Source organism: Podarcis muralis, chromosome 4 (genome assembly GCF_964188315.1).
Source record: "Podarcis muralis chromosome 4, rPodMur119.hap1.1, whole genome shotgun sequence".
Taxonomy (NCBI): domain Eukaryota; kingdom Metazoa; phylum Chordata; class Lepidosauria; order Squamata; family Lacertidae; genus Podarcis; species Podarcis muralis.
The window spans coordinates 4,997,228-5,008,167 of record NC_135658.1 but is presented as its reverse complement, the minus strand read 5'-3'; the positions used below and the strand labels follow the sequence as shown (position 1 = coordinate 5,008,167).

At 44.3% G+C, this 10,940-nt stretch overlaps 1 protein-coding gene across 2 annotated transcripts in view; it reads left to right on the top strand.

Moving 5' to 3' along the window:
* The first annotated feature begins 2,115 nt into the window (after positions 1-2,115).
* The window catches only part of SLCO2B1 (solute carrier organic anion transporter family member 2B1), a 67,378-nt gene continuing 58,553 nt past the window's right edge, over positions 2,116-10,940 (top strand). For both annotated transcript variants that reach the window (XM_028725810.2, XM_077926814.1), the window contains exons 1-2: positions 2,116-2,319; positions 3,979-4,274. The gene's annotated coding sequence lies outside the window, so the exon portion shown is untranslated. The remainder of the gene's footprint in view (positions 2,320-3,978; positions 4,275-10,940) is intronic.

The following is a 10,940-nucleotide window of genomic DNA, read 5'->3' as shown; positions in this document are numbered from 1 at the left end:
TTAGCGCCACTTAGTGTTAAGTCCTGGGTCACCTCCCCCCTGGTTGGTTCTAGGGCCTCACAACTCAGATTTCCCCACATCATTGTGGTTAATGTTCAACACAACGGATGACTTCTTCTCAGCATCAGCCGGTTCCTCTAGTCTAGAGTCTCAACCTTTGTAACTAGGGGAGACAAGTCAGTATTCAGTCCTAGCGTCCATCACAAACCCATCCCTAGATAATGATCCATTCACCCAGAGCTGTGAGCCTCCTGCCTCCATCGTTCTGCCCGGACGCTGAGGTCCAGCGCCGAGGGCCTTCTGGCGGTTCCCTCATTGCGAGAAGCCAAGTTACAGGGAACCAGGCAGAGGGCCTTCTCGGTGGTGGCGCCCGCCCTGTGGAACGCCCTTCCAGCAGATGTCAAAGCGATAAACAACTACCTGACATTCAGAAGACATCTTAAGGCAGCCCTGTTCAGGGAAGTTTTTAACGTGTGATATTTTACTGTATTTTTGGTTTTTATGGAAGCCGCCCAGAGTGGCTGGGGAGGCCCAGCCAGATGGGCGGGGTATAAATAATAAATTATTATTATTATTATTATTATTACCCAAATCATCCAGTCTGCCATATGGACATTATAATACAGACCTACCCTTCCAGGAATATGTGTGTGTGAGAAAGATACAGGAATAAAATAATGTTTCTCAAAATATATATTCTGGACCATGAAAAATAAATTAAAAAACATTATTTAAAAACAAGAAGAAGAAGAAGAAGAAGAAGAAGAAGAAGAAGAAGAAGAAGAAGAAGAAGAAGAAGAAGAAGATAAGGTGCATGAAGAACTTATAGATGCTAAGCAATTATGGCAGATGCTGTCAACTTCTACCAATATGTTGTATCTTACAGTAATTGCATTTTCATGCTGGCAGAGAAATGTTACTCATGCTAACACAACTGGAATAGTGATGGCAGGATGTAAAACAGGGGTCAGCAAACTTTTTCAGCAGGGGGCCGGTCCACTGTCCCTCAGACCTTGTGTGGGGCCAGACTATATATATTTTTTTGGGGGGAATGAACGAATTCCTATGCCCCACAAATAACTCAGAGATGCATGTTAAATACGTTTGGCCCTCAGCTGGAACTGCCATTCTGGCTTTATCACACTTTCCCCCATTTCTCCATAGTGCTGCTACTGTGTACTGAACCCGCCTGCTGTTTGCATATGTTTGCAGAGATGTTTTGATTCATTTTCAGGCCCGCGGAGCTATACAGCCAACAGAGGCAGCCTGCGTATATCGTGCCGCTACCCGCTTTCCTTGTTTCATAGCTGTTTTTTATTTCTCTCTCTCTCTTTTTATGTGGTGATGTTCTCTCACTTTTATGGCCTCAGCTACTTCCCAAGCCCCACTGCCTGTTCTTTATTCTCTGAATCTTATTTTTCTATCTTTCGCCTTTAACCTCTTTTCTATTCTTTCATCATCATCATCATCAACAGCAACATCATCTTTCTTTCTTTCCCCTTCTCTATTTCCCCCCTCCCTTTTTTGTGTTTCTATTGTATCTATAGCAAAGTCTTGATTTGGTTCAAAAAGAAAAATACAAAGCGTTAATATCTCTCCCACCCCCCTTTTTGAACCAAATCTTTTTTTCTCTTTTTTTTGAAAATAATATTTATTACTTTTCCAACAATTTAAACACTACAACAAAAAAAAAAGGGGGGGGGGGAGATTTGGTTCAAAAAGGTGGGGGGAGAGAGATATTAACGCTTTGTATTTTTCTTTGTCAATGGGCTACTTTTAAAATGAGGCTGCATTTTAAATTGCATTTTAACCTGTATTTTAAATCGGGTTTTTTCCCCTTTTCCTATTATGTTTTTACTGTAATTTTGCTGGTGTTAGCCGCCTTCAGCCCGGCTCTGGCTGGGGTATAAATAAAATTTATTTATTATCATTATTATTATTAGAATTTATTTTGGAAAATAAAGAACACATTGCAAATATAACGATGAATAAACCGACACTGAATGAATAAACACACACACACACTGGCCCAGTGTGGCCTTCTCCGGCCCAGGCTCTGAGGCTCCGCCCCTTTCCCACACCTGGCCCCTCCCACAAGGAAACAATGGCCTGGCCTTCCTCTTGCTGACATGGCCGTCGCCCGCGGCAACCGGGCCGCAGCCGAGGAAGGCGAGGCAGCGCACCAGGCCGCAGCCTGAAGCAGGGGGGCTGGCGAGACCCTTTCCCGCCTCTCTTGCTCCCCTTCCTCTTCCCCCTCCGACCCAGGATTTGTTCAGCAAAACAAAAAGAGAGAAAACAAGCCAGGAAAAGACCCTTGCGGTTGGTTTCCCTGAGGCGTTTCCGCCCTTCATGCGCGCCTGTGGCTTGGACCCCCCCCCCCCACGGCTGCCCTTCTCGAGGGGGGCAGAGCAGCTCCCCCCTGCAATACTGCTCCCTTGCCTTCAAGCAGCTGGAGGATCTGCATCGGAAATGGGCCTTTTGTTGAAAAAGGGCGCTTCCGATCTCACAGGCCGGGCACCTCTGCGCATGTGCAGAGTTCCTGCCCTTCCGAGGAAGGCGGGGCGGCGTGCATGCTTCTCTTGCTCTGGAAAGGCACGCCGGGCAAAGGGCCACCTGCCATGTGCAGAGGGCCTTTTCCCTCGCGAGGAAATGCTCCTTGGAGGGGGGCCATGGGGCGGCGCGTCCCGGATTTCGCCCCCAGCCTGCCTGCCTGCCTAGGGTGATGGTCGCCTCCTCACAAGCACCCTGGGAGTAGCATGGGACATGTCAGGACGAAAGAGGAAGGCATAGGCACCACTTAGGGCCGTCGGGCCCACCTGACAAAACATACCGTATTTTTCTGTGTATCACACGCCCCCATGTATAAGACGCCCCTTGTTTTGGGGAACTCCAAATTGAGAAAATGGGGGGAGACTGTATCCGTCTATAAGACGACCCACAATGCTGAATATAATTTTTAAAATAAAAAAACAGTCTTATACACGGAAAAGCACGATACGTAGGGTCTCTTGCAAAACGGTGGCGACACTGTGTTGTTTAACTGTTTCCACCGATAATTTAATTGCTTTATTCGTTTATTGTAAACTACTTTGGTGGTTGCTGTTTCCTTACAATCCGGTGCATGTAAACTCTGTGAAGTAAATACATAATGAATACATTGTAAAGGGTAGAAAATGGAGGAAATCAGAGAACGCAGCCCCACAGAATCTCTGGAATGGAAGACAATGCCCCTTTGATGGAAAAGTCTTAATTATTATTGTGTCGTTGTGCAGCTCGCATTCATTTAGGTGGTGACTGCGAAAGAGAAAATTCCCATTTTTGGGTCACCGCTCTTTAATATTCCATAGGGTACGCTGAATAGACTTTCCCACCACACATAATTTAAGTGCTCATGTAGGTCTATAGAAGGGTAGGCCTTTATTAGTAACTTGTATATACAATGGAAGTTGGTGTCTTTTCAAAAGCACTTAGACAGCTGAAACAGCAGCAGTTTATCAAAGGAAACCTAAGAAGTCCACTTTTTTAAAAAAATAATGTAATGAAGCTAGGCCGAAAATTTTCATTCAACTCCTAAAATTTCAAATTTCCAACTTCTACAGTTCTAGAGCACAATCCACTAAAATATATGAGAAAATTAATTCTCCACTAATGCCCCTTTACAATGGAATTCCTTTCTCCTGCCCTGTGGGAAACAGCAGCCATCAGTTTCCCCAGATGTTTCATAAAAACATGCCTTTTTGCCCAGACTTTCCCTGACCCATAATATTAATTTGTTTTTATATGCTTCATACTGCTATTTACTGGTTTAATGTTATATTTTTGTGTTAATTATATTCTTTACTGTTTTATGCTGTATGCCACTTGGAGATTTTTAAAATACGACATTGTAAATCATTGTAGAAATGCTTTGAAATAAATATCATTAACAGGAACATTGTGATCACTAAAAATATTTTGCTTTTGTTTTCTTCTTTTCAGGGCTGTTCTGTCCCTTTTCCTCATCTCAGGACAAGAAAATATGTTGAATGATCAAGGTAGAACCCATGTCTGAAATTGGGACCGGCTGTTAGTGGAGAGCACTTTCCCACCCTTTTCCAGAATTCTTTCACCTGTGGACTGGAGTAATTCAGCTAAGTTGGTGTGCCGAGGAAGGACTTATGCCTTTGACGTTTGGAGTCAAAAAAGTTGCTCAAGGACACTTGCCACAAGGACATGCCTTATCATCCAAGTGTAGACATAAGTAGTGGCGACACCTGAGGAGGAAGCAGCTACGGGTAGGTGACAAACCTTCATTGAGTTATGAATGTTGGGGAGACTTTCCTATGTGTCTACCTTCACCCAAAGTGAGTAAGGGTCTGTTGAGAAAGGAGGGCAGGGTTGCCTGGTCTCCCAGGGGGTGCAGGCTTTGAGACAAGGGCAAGTGCACATTGAGATGGTGGCAGGTGTGGATCCAGTTTGGAGAACCTGTGACACTCTCTGGAGTCTGGAGTGTCTGGAGGTGGTTGGAGGATGGATGGCTGCTAACAGATTGAGGTTGAATCCCGAAAAGACAGAAGTACTGTTTTGGGGGACAGGAGGCAGGCAGGTGTGGAAGACTCCCTGGTCCTGAATGGGGTAACTGTGCCCCTGAAGGACCAGGTGCGCAGCCTGGGAGTCATTCTGGACTCACAGCTGTCCATGGAGGCGCAGGTCAATTCTGTGTCCAGGGCAGCTGTGTATCAGCTCCACCTGGTACGCAGGATGAGACCCTCCCTGTCTCGCCAGAGTGGTGCATGCTCTAGTTATCTCTTGCTTGGACTACTGCAATGCACTCTACGTGGGGCTACCTTTGAAGGTGACCCGGAAACTACAACTAATCCAGAATGCGGCAGCTAGACTGGTGACTGGGAGCGGCCACCGGGACCACATAACACCGCCTACATTGGCTCCCAGTATGTTTGCGAGCACAATTCAAAGTGTTGGTGCTGACCTTTAAAACCCTAAACGGCCTCGGTCCTGTATACCTGAAGGAGCATCTCCGCCCACATCGTTTTGCCCGGACACTGAGGTCCAGCTCCGAGGGCCTTCTGGCGGTTCCCTCACTGCGAGAAGTGAGGTTACAGGGAAGCAGGCAGAGGGCCTTCTCGGTAGTGGCGCCCACCCTGTGGAACGCCCTCCCACCAGATGTCAAAGAGAACAACAACTACCAGACTTTTAGAAGACATCTGAAGGCAGCCCTGTTTAGGGAAGCTTTCAATGTTTAATAGACTATTGTATTTTAATATTTTGTTGGAAGCCACCTAGAGTGGCTGGGGAAACGCAGCCAGATGGGCAGGGTATAAATAATAAATAATAATTATTATTATTAGATTGGGGTCAGCAAACTTTTTCAGCAGGAGGCCGGTCCACTATCCCTCAGACCTTGTGGGGGGCCGGACTATTTTTTTTTGGGGGGGGGGGATGATGCAAGAGCACCATGAGCCCCGGTGGCTGCTTACCTGTGTCTTGCGAGTGGCAGGGGCTGGTGGCTGCTGTGGTGGAGGGACGATGAGCAGCGCACGAAAGAGCTGTGGAGAGGGGCTGCTTAAAATGGCGGCCGCTTGAGCGCTGCTGCTGCGGGCATCAACAAAGCCCAGCCCCCTTCCTCCTCTAGGCAGGGCGGGAAGAAGCCGGGAGGGAGGAGGTGCTGCTGCCGTGTGAGAGAGAGGGTAAGAAGGCGCGTGCTGGCGATCCATGCGGTGATTCCCGGACTGTCCACAGTTCGGATCCAGAAGGCAATTGGGCCTGATCCAGCCCACGGGCCTTAGTTTGCCAACCCATGCTCTAGATGTTGCTTCACTCCAACTCCCATCAGCTCCAGCCTACATGGCCAGTGGTCAGGGATGATGGGAGTTGTAGTCCAACATTGTTGAGAGCCAGGGATTCCCCATCTCTGGTGTAGATCACCAAACGGCTAGTGTTCTGCCTCAGTTTGGGCAAGATGGTAATATTGTAGTGGAGGAGCTTCTGTGACATTGTGAGCTGGAAATAAAATTGAAAGTCCATTATGTGCTTAAATGTCTGGTGTATAATGCTCTAGGAGATGTACTGTTGGATGTGTGCTGGGCCACAATGTATGGGTGGCCAGTAAAATGTATTTTTTTCCCTTTTTTGCTGAATGATAGTGATAAGATGGTGACCTATAAAGCAGAGTTATTCTGAACAAATGAAGCCATGATATAAGCGCAAGTTTAATGAGAATAATGAGATATTAGACTGGATTAGGAGATGGTCAGCTTCTCCTGCTGTGCAGTAAACAAAAATCACTTGAGTTAAGTGAGATGTACACCCAAGTAAGCATGTATAGGATTGCAGTCTGAAGGACTTTCTTTTATATAAGCATACACAAACACATACAATGTTTTCATATTTACAAGTTAACTTTCTTATTCATTTCATTTGTGAATCATTTACCATGAAACATCCTGAAGTGCTTAATAAGAAAAAGCATTTTCCCAACCTGGGATCTGAAAACTCCAGTTAAAAGGCTTGTTGTACAATTACCTTAACTAATTCGAATTTACTCCATATAATATATCTACCATTGTCATTTGCCCATTCTTCATTTTTCAGCAGTGAGAAAACTCTTAATTCTAAATTAAGGGCAATACCCAATGATATACATACCTCTTTACCCTGGCATTTGCTACCTGAGATGTATATTTTCAGGACCCATTGTTAGTTTTTAAACGGTTTTTAACATTGCATTTTAAATTGTTGTGACCACCTCTTGGACCTCACGGTGAAGGTCTACTGGTAAATAAATAAATATATAATCAGAGTAGACAAGTGAAATTTAATGTTGACTAAAGTGCACTGAATTCAGTGGGTCTCAGTTCTGAGTATGATTTAGCTGGCTATCATCCTACATCAGGAGTGGGAAACAATTGACCATCCAGATGTTCCTGGACTCCAACTCCCATCAGCCCCAACCAGCATGTCTAATGGTCAGAGATGATGTGGGTTTTAGTCCAACAACATCGGCAAGGCCAAATGTCCCTACCCAGCCTTGAATATTTGCTTTATATAATCAGCATGGTTCTTTGCCATACTCTCTTAAATGTACAAATTCTGTAAGTCTGGATATCATAGCAACATACCATTTTGCTTAAATCACTCATTTTCAGTGAGCGTGATCGGTATTTTTGCTGCTATTATTAATTTCCCAATTCAAATAGAATGTTCTAATTGTATTTCAGTTTTCAGATACCCTAAGCTATGTATAATGAGTTTGGTGTTATGGAGCAGCAAACCATATTTGCTATATTTTTTACAATTTCTTTTCAATAACTTCTGACAACCTACTTATGTTCCACCATATCTCCAACACCTACTGCTTACATTAGGATAAATATTTGCTAACTGCTGTGGAGTTAAACGATATATATCATCCTTCAAATCCCATTGATTTCAGTGGGAGTGTTAAGCACCTGCTTAAATTTCCCTCACCAAGACCTGGCAACAGTTAATTTTAGATGGATCATACTCATTGTATCTTGGTCTCATATGCTATGGACTATACTATTAAATATATTATATTGATCTACTGTATATAAAAATGCAGCAACACAGATCATGGACACAACTCAGCAAGCATTAGGCATGCCTAAGCAGTACAAAGGGACGCGGGTGGCGCTGTGGGTAAAACCTCAGCGCCTAGGGCTTGTCAATCGCATGGTCGGCGGTTCGAATCCCCGCGGCGGGGTGCGCTCCCATTGCTCGGTCCCAGCGCCTGCCAACCTAGCAGTTCGAAAGCACCCTCGGGTGCAAGTAGATAAATAGGGACCGCTTACTAGTGGGAAGGTAAACGGCGTTTCCGTGTGCTGCGCTGGCTCGCCAGATGCAGCTTGTCACGCTGACCACGTGACCCGGAAGTGTCTCCGGACAGTGCTGGCCCCCTGCCTCTTAAGTGAGATGGGCGCGCAACCCCAGAGTCGGACACGACTGGCCCGTACGGGCAGGGGTACCTTTACCTTTAAGCAGTACAAAGTACCAGAATGAGACTTAGCTACTGCTAATTTCTGTTGGAATGTGATATATCGGCTTGCCATTTTAAGGCATGGTCCAGCAGAGAGACCCAAGAACTGTCAATGACTAGGCTCAGAACAAGTTTGTTATAGAAAGTGCTAGTGAAAGGCTGTTTGTTTCACACTTTCGTTAGCCCTGGGCAAGAAGGGACTCACTGAGTTAAAGGGCCAGATTGTTAAATGCACCATTCTGTTGGACATGCAGGTACTTACAAATGCAAATAGCATCAGCAGGAAAAGGGGGCTGATTATGACTGGGATCAGGGTGAGGTGGAGGGGAAATCTAACACTTTCCTCCTTGCTGTTTGCATTAGGAGGAACATCCCCATTTGTACCAATAGGGTACCCCCCCCGCCAACCCCCCTCCGCACCAATACCAGCTTCCATTCCCTCCAACATTTATCCAATGAAAATAGGGACCCCCTAAGGAAAAGCAGGACATTTGGGGATCAAATCAGAAACTGGGACAGTTTCTGTAAATCCGGGACTGTCCCTAGAAAATTGGGACAGCCTCCAGGTGTCTGCTAGGGCAAAGAGAGCCCTGCTTCCCCCAGCAATTTGTGTAGGGTGAACTGAGGAGTGCTGATTGCACTGGGGAAAAACTTGTGAAATGCCATGTCTCCCCTGACTACCTCCCCCAAAAATTATCCATCTCTTTTGTTTAGTGTTTTCATCAGAACAATGTGAATAGTACCAGAAGGCTGGTTTTAAAACATTTAATTGCAGAATATAAGATAATTTACATATATATAAGGCAATAATAAAAGAGGAGATAATCCCTTTTTCATTATTTCTCAAATTTAAAACCTCCAATAAGAACAAAATCCAATCACATTTTTGACAATCAAACGAGCATTATTACAAATGCAAAGATATAATCTACATCTGTATCATGGGCATATTGGAGAATAAGATTCTATCACATTTCATTCTACAATCAATTGGAAATTGGCTAGCAGCAATAATTTTACTTGAGTTTTTAACAAAATAGTGCAGAAGGTTTGCTTTAGAGTGTTTAAAATAGAATATATAAGCAGAACCTTCAACATGGACCACCTGATAGAATGACAAAAAGTGAGATTAAAGAAAGATCACAGCTCTCCTAAAACAATGGCTGAATACTAGGGATGTAAGAAGGTAGTGATTCCCTTCTGACATATATTGTCACAATCAGCACCGTTTTCTTTCTGCTACAGTTCCATTTTTGTCAAATACTATGGGCAAGATTCACATTTCATGTCCTGTCAGCAGAAACCCCATGCAAGGATTTCCAATTGCACAATGGGTCTCTCCCCCCCCCCACCTCCCCTGCATTAGGAGAGCTTTCAGCTTGGGTGAATAAATAAATAAATAAATAAATCTTGATTTTGCAAAAGACCTCCACAGGCCACCCAGACCCTAGTTTCATAGAATGGAGAAGCTACACATTTTGGCCTGCGTTGATTCTGTTTGCAGCAACCTGGCTGATTCCTAGTTCTTATACAACAAACACTAAAGAATAAACACATATTAGTCATTGTTTCGCAAAGAGCCTCTTCAGTGTTATACTGTTCATATGGATTGTGTACAATGGTGTCACCAGAAATAAATTTCTTGGGGGGGGGGCACAGAAGGGGCAGAGCATATTTATAGGTAGGTGAGTTGTATCACATATATTAGGATCTCTGAAAGAAAAATAGCAGTATATGTTCATAACAAGGGTACAGCAATGGAGGGTAAGTGGAGGAAGCAGCTTCTGGTTTTGGGGAAGGTGGTTGCCCCCCTACCCCCGGAGCCACCCATGAGTGTCTACATGAATAAATGCTTTCCATAGTCCCCATCTGACCACAATCAGCTTGTACTTCCAAGTCAGTGCGCTTTTTGGATTGGGCACTGCAGCAGCAACCTGCTACTGTGCACACAATCACTCCGTCCCTGGATTTTAATCATGGCACCAATACTATTGGACAAATCCGCAGCACTAAGAGACTACCAATTTGCACAGTTGTTTCCTGCCAGGATGCCCAATTGAGGCAACTGAAACAAACATGTTTTGAAACAAATGTTCCAATTACAAAATATTTACAGCTGCAATTGTTTCCTCAATGTAGCAGGAGGACAGCAGGCTCTCTGGTGCCAAATTGTTCAATTAAAAATAGTTGAGAGTTGTTAATGGTCTCTCTCAAGTTTGATGATAGTCTCAGATCTGGTGATGTAGTAAATAATGAAGACAGAGGCTGAATGCAATGCTTACCTAGGCCTAGGCACTCTTGCTCCAAAACATTTAAATGCCGCTGTTGTAAAAGTAAAATACACATGGAGCTTTCAGATTCAGTATGCCACTTACTATTTATTCAGAAAATGTATATACCGCTTAACAAAAATCTGCATCTGATGTACAGAAAAGGAATCAAAGTACAATAAGATATGAAAGAAGTTCAGAATACAATTAATACTTTTCAAATGCAACATTTAAAACAGCCACTGAACAAGGTAACACTCTCAAACATCTCCAATGGGCCTGAGTAAACAACCAAACTTTTAGGAGACATTTGAAACATCCCACAGATGGAGCTTCCCAAACCTCTTGTGGGACAGAAATGCAGAGAGTTGATGCTATAAACTAAAAACAACAAAGAGGTTTCCAGAAAGCAGTCTGCTGCCCAAGTAAAGTCTCTTCTGGTGAATGTGAAGGCTGTTGTTGTTCATTTCTATTGATCTAGTTTATAGCAGAGGAGGTAGTTTGCTTGGTATCCTGGTTCAAGTTGTTTGGGACTTCATGTGCTAATAACAAAACCTCAGATAGCCAGCCAGTGCATATCCTTGCACACCAGTATAATATGCGCACTCAGTACTCTAGTCACAGTATTCTGCAGTAGCTGCAGCTTCCAAACCAAGCACAAGGGCAGCCCCAAA